The sequence below is a fragment of the Haliotis cracherodii genome, unplaced genomic scaffold, assembly GCF_022045235.1.
Source record: "Haliotis cracherodii isolate W230 unplaced genomic scaffold, xgHalCrac1.p SCAF_14, whole genome shotgun sequence".
NCBI lineage: Eukaryota > Metazoa > Mollusca > Gastropoda > Lepetellida > Haliotidae > Haliotis > Haliotis cracherodii.
In genome coordinates, this window is record NW_027266269.1 from 3864084 (window position 1) to 3873803 (window position 9720).

A 9720-nucleotide genomic window follows, 5' to 3' on the forward strand; every position below is an offset into this window, starting at 1 on the left:
GCACGTGATACGCACACATGCACGAACAAACCAACAGAGAAACAGATAGCAAGATACACTCAGATACAAACACACGCAGACAAAATCACACACAGAGTTCCATCCACAGACAAGACACTAAGACACTCTCACACACACACACACACACACACACACACACACACACATACACACACACAAATATACACATACATACCGGGATCATGGTTTTCTGAATAGACTGATGCATGTCATTGTATCCCATTTTCGTAGATCGGTGCTCATGATATCAATCACTGGATAATTTGGTCCAGACTCGAGTATTCATATACATAGTCCTAGAAGTGGAGTATTATTATACAAAACGTCGTCTTTTGTTGCCAAAGTATTAATAATGCAATTGTTATAGAACTGAAACGGTGAGGGGGCACGGGTGGCCCAGTCGTCTAAGGCGCTGCGATTCGCTGTGCAGAGTTGCGTCCCTTGGGCACGCCAGAAACCTATGATTGTGGGTTCGAATCCCGGTTCGCCCCAATTATGTTTCTAGGTTTGTCAGCACCATACCCGTGCTCGTGGGTTTCACCGAAGTGGTAAACGTCTGAGACCTGCATCACTTCGGGCTTTCCTCCCACATTAAGCTGACTCGCCGTGATATAACTGGAATAATGTTAAAAGCGGCGTTAAACCCAACTCACTCACTCACTCACTGAAACGGTGAAACTGTTACTATCCTAATGGATCGACCTTTTTTCTTGCATATCTTTAGTGACATACTCCATTAGATGGCATAGTTTATGGTACGTATATATACTGAGATATTTCAGTAAGTGGGACGACTACGCTTGAAATTATATTAGCTTCAAATAGTAGTACATCAACTTAAAGGAACACAAAACGTATCAGCTCTATAGGTAACAAGTATCGACACTATATATTGCATTTATTTGTTGCTGACAGATAAGTATGGATTATTGATGGGTATATTATCTTGCATACGTGATATATCCGAGCATTTTATTTTCGATTAATAGTTTTTATGTATAACACATATATCAAAAAGCTTTGGAAGCGAATGGTTTGTCCCTGACGAAAGAAAGTCCTAGTTCATAGCCTCTGCTTCTCTAGTGATACACAAGACTGATGTAAGAATGTTTAACTGCATAAAAAACGATTTTGCGTTTCATTCTCCAGTGTCATCCCTTTTAAGAGGCAGGTGCTGCAACTTGTAAATGAAACTGTATTGAAAATTACATGTTTGTTGCTTTATTGTGTGTGTGTGTGTGTGTGTGTGTGTGTGTGTGTGTGTGTGTGTGTGTGTGTGTGTGTGTGTGTGTGTGTGTGTGTGTGTGTGTGTGTGTGTGTGTGTGTGTGTTATTCTGTTAGGGGAAAAGCCAATTTCTTGTAATGCCAGTTCGGTGAATTGTCCAAGTGGGGAAATATCCTCCACTCATGATCAACACATCATATTTAGCAAAGATATCTACATAATGGATATACAAAACCTAACTTCTTTTTTATCCATACCGGTCATTAAGAACAGAGATCTACACAGGTATACTGATATACTCACAAAATCTAACCAATCGAATTACATTTGTGAAAACAGAAGTAATACGCTTTTGCAATACACATTCAAGAACGATGCAGTTATTATTTGTTTAATAACCTGAGCCTTTGGTGATACCATATATAATTATGTATGTTGAATTAGTGGCCTCTATCACATAACGTTAAAACAGAGAGACGTTGTGAAATTCTTTAAAATAACTTCATGTTTACTGGACATAATGGTATAACATATATTTATTGAAGGATTGACGCAAAATGTTGCTGGTATATAATAGTTCCTAGTTCAAAAACAAGGCTAAAATTGTAATCATCTTTCATACACAATTTGTAAACATTCGCAGTAAACATACTCTACTCTTGGTTGTCTGCATTGTCATCCGGTTTCAATTCTTAACTGATGGGAACTACATCTTTGTTTTGCAAGACAGTTTCTAAACTAAGAGATACCGATTACATTTAGATACATTTCAAGACATTTCAAGACAAAGAATGACTATACGTTTTTAACCGTTTTGTAGGACGTCATGCCAGTTTTGTTTGCAGGAAGGCTTTATCCAAAAAATTTAAATTCTGAAAGAAATGTTAGAACAAAACCGACAGACTGATGTTCCCAAATATAGCCAAAACCAGAGCTAGTGCTTAATTTGAGATAACCAGTTGATCATTCCCTTATTTGCAGATAACAACAACATATTGTAACATTTCTTTACATATTGTTTTTCAGGAAAATTTACAATTCATCACCAGTATTTTACAACACATTTGTACGCTTATAGCATATAAGGGATATGACAAATTTCCCCCTACTATATGACTTAGAGTTGATAATTTTATGCATAAGAAACGCTTGCATGAGGGCTTGAATGGCTGGCAATGTCTTGAATAAACCACACATAACCTTTTTTGTTTGCATCGTGGCATTTGCAACATGCTATTTCATGACAAAGATTTACAAAATATTATTCCAAGGTACGAATATAAAGTACCACATTCTATTTGTGTGTTATGATTAAGTTCATTATTAAACGTTCCGAACAATAGTGGGATAAGAACGCACCCTCATCTACATTTTATAACATACCATAGTTAATTTCTATTAACTAAATCGAACGTTTTAGTAAAATCCACAGAGGCCACGTACAGCTTGCGCGTTTTTTTTTACATGTACCTCTGTATTATATAGTGCAAATAAGAAATTTGTATGTGGTACTGTAACCCTGTTGGAATGTTCCTTGCGATTCATATATTCTATCATGTCCCGACCAAAATGTCAATCGCTAATTTAATATAGATGTATTTTATTTGCTAAAACGTATGAAGAAATGAGTCCATATTGTGTTGTCGCAAATTGAACCTTTTCTTTACATTCCCTGCGGTGAAGGTCGCAAACGAATAGGTTATGGATATACCTTGAAGTATCAATCACAAATGAAGCCTTCTGCTATAGAAATAGTGTTTTCCTTATGTCCATGGTTAATGATACTGCAAGACTTTAACCTTTAGATCAGGGGCAGCCTTCCTCTAGAGAAATACTGCTTTTCTAATGTACATGTGAAATGACACTGCTAGTTTCTAATCTCTAACACTAGCACAGTGGCAGCCTTAGGCTTATTCAACAGTAAAACTGCAGTCAGGGTATATTAAAACTAGAACTTGTATGTAACCACCAAGTGTTTAACCGTTACACCTTTACAATAAAAACCCGTCCATATGGGACTAGACATCATTGACGAACAAAGACAAGACAACGGCGGCATATTTTTATCCCGAATTACTGAACCTGGATCACTACCATTGATTGTATCCAGTGCTCGTTACCCCAGTGGTAGTGGTCCCGATCATACCCCATCCGTCAGATACCTTATTAGAATACAAGACTTGTTGATCAAAATTCTCATTTTGGATGTTATTAGCTCAAAGTTCATTTTAACAAGTTTTATTTAATTATATAAAACAGTATTGAGAATGTTACAAAGCCAATATTAGCAATTTTTGAAAACCCACATTGCATAACTAATTATGCTGTCTGATTCTGAGTAATTCTAACTAACTAGAATTAGTTAGATGTATTTGTTCATGGCATTAATGTTGATTTCATGTATTATTTTTTTTATAAATTAATATTGTACAAATTTCAAAATTTATACCAAACCAATGAGTCTAATTACTCAATTTGTGATTAAAGCATGTGTCAATATTGCCACTTAGTAGATTCACCCAATCTTGTTCTGGCTGAAGAGGTGATGTTGAAAGTGAACCTGGGGCTTTCTTATCTGTGATATAACAACATCAACTGTCTGCATACCTGCCATGATTGAAAATGTTTGATAAGGCATCTCTTTACGGGCAGAATATCAAAAATATATATATAACACTATTGTGTCAGAGTAGAGAAATATTTTTACCCATTCACTTCAAGTGAACGTCTTTATTTATTTAATATTAAATGTTCAGTTTATTAATGAATCCATTAGTTTAACATCGCTGTTAACAATATTTCAGTTATATCACGCCGTTAAAGTTGATTATAAGTCTTACAGAACTGGTCCATTACCACAGCTGGTAAAAGTCATGTTTTGAAAGTCATCTCTACCCCACTGTCTATCACCTGGGAAAATTCTGTGTCAATCCTTCAATAAATATATGTACCAGTTAACATGAAGATATTTTAAAGAATCTTGCAAGGTATATAAGTTTACAGAACTAAGAAGAGCTGTGATGGAACACAATAACACTGTCTCTCTGTTATAACATTATGTGATAGAGGCCACTAATTCAACATACATACTTATATATGGTATCACTAAAGGCTAAGGTTATTAAACAAATAAGAACTGCATCGTAATTGAATGTGTATTGCAAAAGCGTGTTTATATTATTACTTCTGTTTTCGCAAATGTAATTACGAATGGTAAGAGTGGGCAATGTTAGGTTCAAGATTTCAGAGAATACTAGTAGTCGACATAACCTATGTAGATCTCTGCCGTTAGTGACCGGTATGGATAGAAAACAATTTTTTCTTCCAGTAGACAGATATCTTTGCTTAATTATGATGTGTTGATCATGAGTGGAGGACATTTCCCCACTCTTAACAATTCATCACACTGGCATTTCAAGAAATGGGCTTCTCCCTACACTGAATAATAAAAATGATATATAAAACAACAGACATGTAATTTTCAATACAGTTTAATTTACAAGTTGCCGCACCTGCCTCTTAATAGGTATGACACTGGAGATTGAAACGAAGTCACTTTTTTATGTAATTAAACAGGCTGGGTGTTGGAATTGATCATTGTAAGTTTGAGCAAACACTGGAATTCGAAATTAGTTAGAAATCGGAATGATTAAAAGATGTTATTGCAATTTACCGCACTTGAAATTACAATTTGCCGCAGTTTGTTACAATTTGCCGCACCAGCCTCTCAATTGGAATGATAGAAATTGAAACAAAATCGCTTTTTTATTTCCAGAAACATGCTGGAGGTAGGAATTGATCTGGCTAAGATCTGAATTTAGTTTGAAATAGGAAGGATTAATAAATGTAAGTACAATTTACCGCACTTGGTATTACAATTTACAGCAGCTTGTTACAATTTGTCGCAGAGTCTCTCAAGAGGAATGACAGAAATTGAAACAAGATCGCTTTCTGTATTTCCTTAAACATGCTTGAGGTTGGAATTCATCATATTAAGGCGAACAAACACTGTAACTGAGTAAATATAAATATGACGAATGTAATGAACATTAGTATTGATCATTCAGTCGTTTCAAAGTCCGGATTTTGATTTCCAAACAGCTTAGTCGCACATTTTAAACTTTATGCATGTTTCCTTGTATACTTGCAAATGAATAATCTTTTATTATGATTTGCTGCAGTTTTATCACAATTTACCTCAGTTAAAGTTATTACAATTTGCCGCAGTTTGTATTACAATTTACCGCAGTGAAGTTATTACAATTTACCACAGAATTACATTTTAACGCATTGTTATTACATTTATCCGCAGTTGATTATAATTTACCGCAGTTTATTACAACTTGCCACGTTATTACAATTTACGCTGGAATATTGTTGAGTGCGTAAAACAACAAACGAACGAACAAACAAATTAGAGCACATGACAGATTACTCCACCTCTACAACAATGACAATACCAGGACTGCATAGGTAATCAGCCCAGACAGTCAGCAATCAATAACCATCTCTTGATTATTAATATGATACATAAAATATACATTTAAAATACTTTTGCGTTTCTACGTTTGCAGATTGTATTTAAATATAAGAATTAATTTGCTGAGGATCAAGTTTTGATGATATCAACAACAAAAAATCCAACAGAAAATAATTTTTCCGGTACACAATGATTGGGTAACCCTCATAAGGAATGATGTGAGCCTGATGTGCTTGAAAACCTGTGTTGGAATGTATTCTGACAGAATCATTATACATCATTAACAACATTTGCTACCGATGTTTGCACCAACTGAATGACGTTGTTTGACGTCCGGAGAATTAGGAAGATGCAAAGGCGTGCTAGAAACTGGTTCAACACAACGTCACGTTGAAAATGGATGTGGTATCAGCCAAAGTGTGATGGAATCGATAGTTTGGATCAACTACCCATCGTGGCACCCTTGCATGTTGTCAAAGCAGGAATTGCAGCAAGGCGTCATCACTTTGTGACTGCCACCTCCTTCATAAATAACCCCTGAAAAGCCAAAGGCATTAATGTTTCTGCTTAGACCGTGTGTAATAGTTTCTGTGAAGCTGATATCCGGACACAGAGGGCATGCATTTGAGTGCCACATGCCCAACATCACAGACTCGTTTCGGCTGGAGATCACGTCAGTTGGGCAGACCAGTAATGAGCGCCAGTACTTTCCAATTATGAAACATGATACTGTCTAGATTTCACAGATCATGGTGGTCGATAGTTGCAGAGACAAGAAAAAACATGTCAGGATTCCTACTAGCACAATAGGACACGTGTGGAGGAGGGAGTGAGTGTGTGAGTTAAAAGTTAAAGTCACATTGGCAGTATTGCAGCAATATGGTGACAACAAAAGGACAGGAGAATAACGAGATATATCACAGATTTATATTTATACAAGTTGGTTATCAAGAAGGTTATAGCTGTATATGACAATACATTATAAAACAGGGCTATTGATCACCAGGAACCAAAGTTAGGCCACCGAACTGGGGAGCCTGGGGACTTACGGTACCTGTGCTACCTTCGCGGTTCCCCAGCAGGACTACACACCATCCCTTCAGCTGCTACCAATGATACTTAAGTTAAGTTCAGTTAATCATCAATTAAAATGACACATATATTACGTTTAAAACTGTTGAAGGTACTTTGAATGATGTGATCATGACATATCATCTCAGGGGTGACAAAGTTTGCACTACTTCAACCCCATTTGAAGATACAGCCAATAACATTTTAGGTTTCAAATTAAACACTGCCATTATAAAATATTTGTATCTATTCATTTCAAATTTTATGGCTTTGTTCAATCTATTTTAAAAAAAAAAAACTAAATTAGAACTATTACTATTGAAAAGATTCCAAATAGATGATTTGAAATAAGTATCCCATCTGATGTTCCTCCTTACAAAAAGTGACTGGTCACAAATAACCTCTGGAATGCTAATAGCATTAATGTTTCTGCTTGGACAAAGCGTAATCGTTTCTGTGAAGCCGTCACACGGAGGGCTTGCATTTGAATGTCTGTACAATGAACCCAAAGGTTGATCGGCTGACTGACGTTGCTGATTTAAAAAAATGATATTTTGATGAACTGATAACAAAATGCGTTCAAAGTCTTCTGCAATTCCCCACATACCTAAACCATGATTTCACGATGACTGCCAACAAACTAAGACGGTGAGGGAAAAGGCAGAACGGTTTTTTTCCGTCGTCATCCTTTGATAAACAATTTGAATGAATTTTAAATTTTAAACACTTTGATTGGCGTACATTTAGACAAATAAACAAAGTTCACTGTCCAAGGTGTGGAACATGATCCAAAAAGGGAACTAAATCTTGTATGCACCATCTTAAAACTTGAGACCAACTCCTAAGTCATAAATCAGATGTTGTTAGGTGAAAAGTTGGCTGAGCACTCTTCATCAGCATCATGTTGTCATCAGCATCAATTTGATACAATATTTTTCTTATCATTCGACACCCAGCTAATAGCTGACAACCATTATCAGCCTTGACAATGGAAGAGGAGATTGCATCAGAAAAGGTCAGTGATAAGTGGTTGATACCAGTTTCTTCGCGTCTGAAAAGGAAATATCGCCTGTGCACTTTATTTTCAGAATTTGGGTCTGGGTTACAAAAGAGGGCATGATTTCGAAGTGGACATTTGATCACAACTGCAGTGTGCACATTTGATGGTATCCATGCAGTCACTGCTATCATGGGCCTTACTGCAGAGAGGGCAAACTTGTGTATGGCCACAGACTTTTGCTCCATGTCCAAATCATTAGTGTTTAAATAAACAGAGTGTGTTTCTCATATACAATTCAATTCCGTTGTTGAAATATCCGGCATTGATGATAGGAAGCTTAGTTGGCATAAATGTAAAGGGATACATATTTGTTATTAAGATGCTGTCACGATCTTTCCTGTTGAACAGTTTTACATAAGATTCACCTTGATACACCAATCTCTGCTCAGTATTCTCAAAAAGAAGTTGATTCGAAAATTGCTGTGTCTTTGCACACTCCACAAGCAGTGAACCAGACCAGAGAGTAGTAACATTTGTCATAGTACCGCACATACCTTCAATTGAATTTGAAACTACAAAACGATTGAGTTTGAGGGGCTCACCAACAACCCCTTGAACAACCAGAAATCGTAGACAAGAATTAACATTTTGAAGAAGATATTGCAGTATCTGTATCAATGTGTCTTCATTTATTTGTTTGTCGAGAACCAGTGAATTATAGGGAAGCCATAATGCAGAAAGTAATTTCGACACCACTTCTCCCCATCCACCATGTTTGCTACTACTACTACTACTAGTAAAGTGATTGTCATACTGTAACATGTTGGTTTTGGGCGACTGCTGTGGAAAAAACCCAAGTTCCTTACGTGTATTCAGCAGCTACAATTTACAAAACCTTTTTTCTTTTTCTTAAATATTTTATGTTTCAATTCATTAGACATATATCTGTAACATAGGTTCATGAGGTATATAAGTGTAGCAATTCAAAGTTTCATAAAACATGACCAAGATATGGGCACTATACATATATTCGACTGGCTGATGTAAAGAAATACGCAGGCTGTCAAAATTATTAATACCACTATTTTTCATTGCAATAATTTGCTTTCATTTTTACATACATCTTTCAATATTTCTTTTTGAAGAAAGGAAAGTATAATGGGGTTTTCTTAATGCTTGACTTGTGAATGTATTGTTTTGCAAGAAGAAGTATATGGTTGAAATGAGAGTTCTTTTTGCTGTAGCAAAGTAAGTTATCTATACTTGTAATATGAATAGCATATGCAAGTTTCATGTTCAGGTACCTAAATTCAAAAAACAAATTCTACATATACATGGTATACGTTTTGAGATTCAGAGCATATACTATCATCAATGTATATTATTTTCAAACATTACTTTGGGGTATAAAGAGCTAAATTTATGAACTCGTGATGGAAATCTATTAGTTTAACATCATTGGTACACATTTTACAGTTAGTAAAAACATTATTCCACAAAATGCTTTGATTAAGATTTTCCCATTTATCACACATCAGAGAAAAGCGGAGGCTGTGAGTTTTTCACAAAATAATCTGGAGCACTTTGTTCTGATCTACAAGTCTCTCAAAACGTTATTTCTCTTTAGATTAGCAGTGATTCAAAAGTCTGCCATTCATTATTTTGTCCATGATTTAGGGATACTTAATAAATCAAGTAAAGTACCTTTGGTTTGAAATTTGTCTTGCAATTCTTCAAATGTTAAAGATTTGTTGTTGCTACATAATTTTTTTAAACAATCAATACCCTTATCAAACATATGTTTTAAGATGAAATTATATTTAGATCAGTGATCGAACAATATTGGTTCTGGTAAAATATCTTCTATAGTTTGTTTGTTAACTTTATGTTTTCTCTAATAATTACACCAACTATTCATTATAT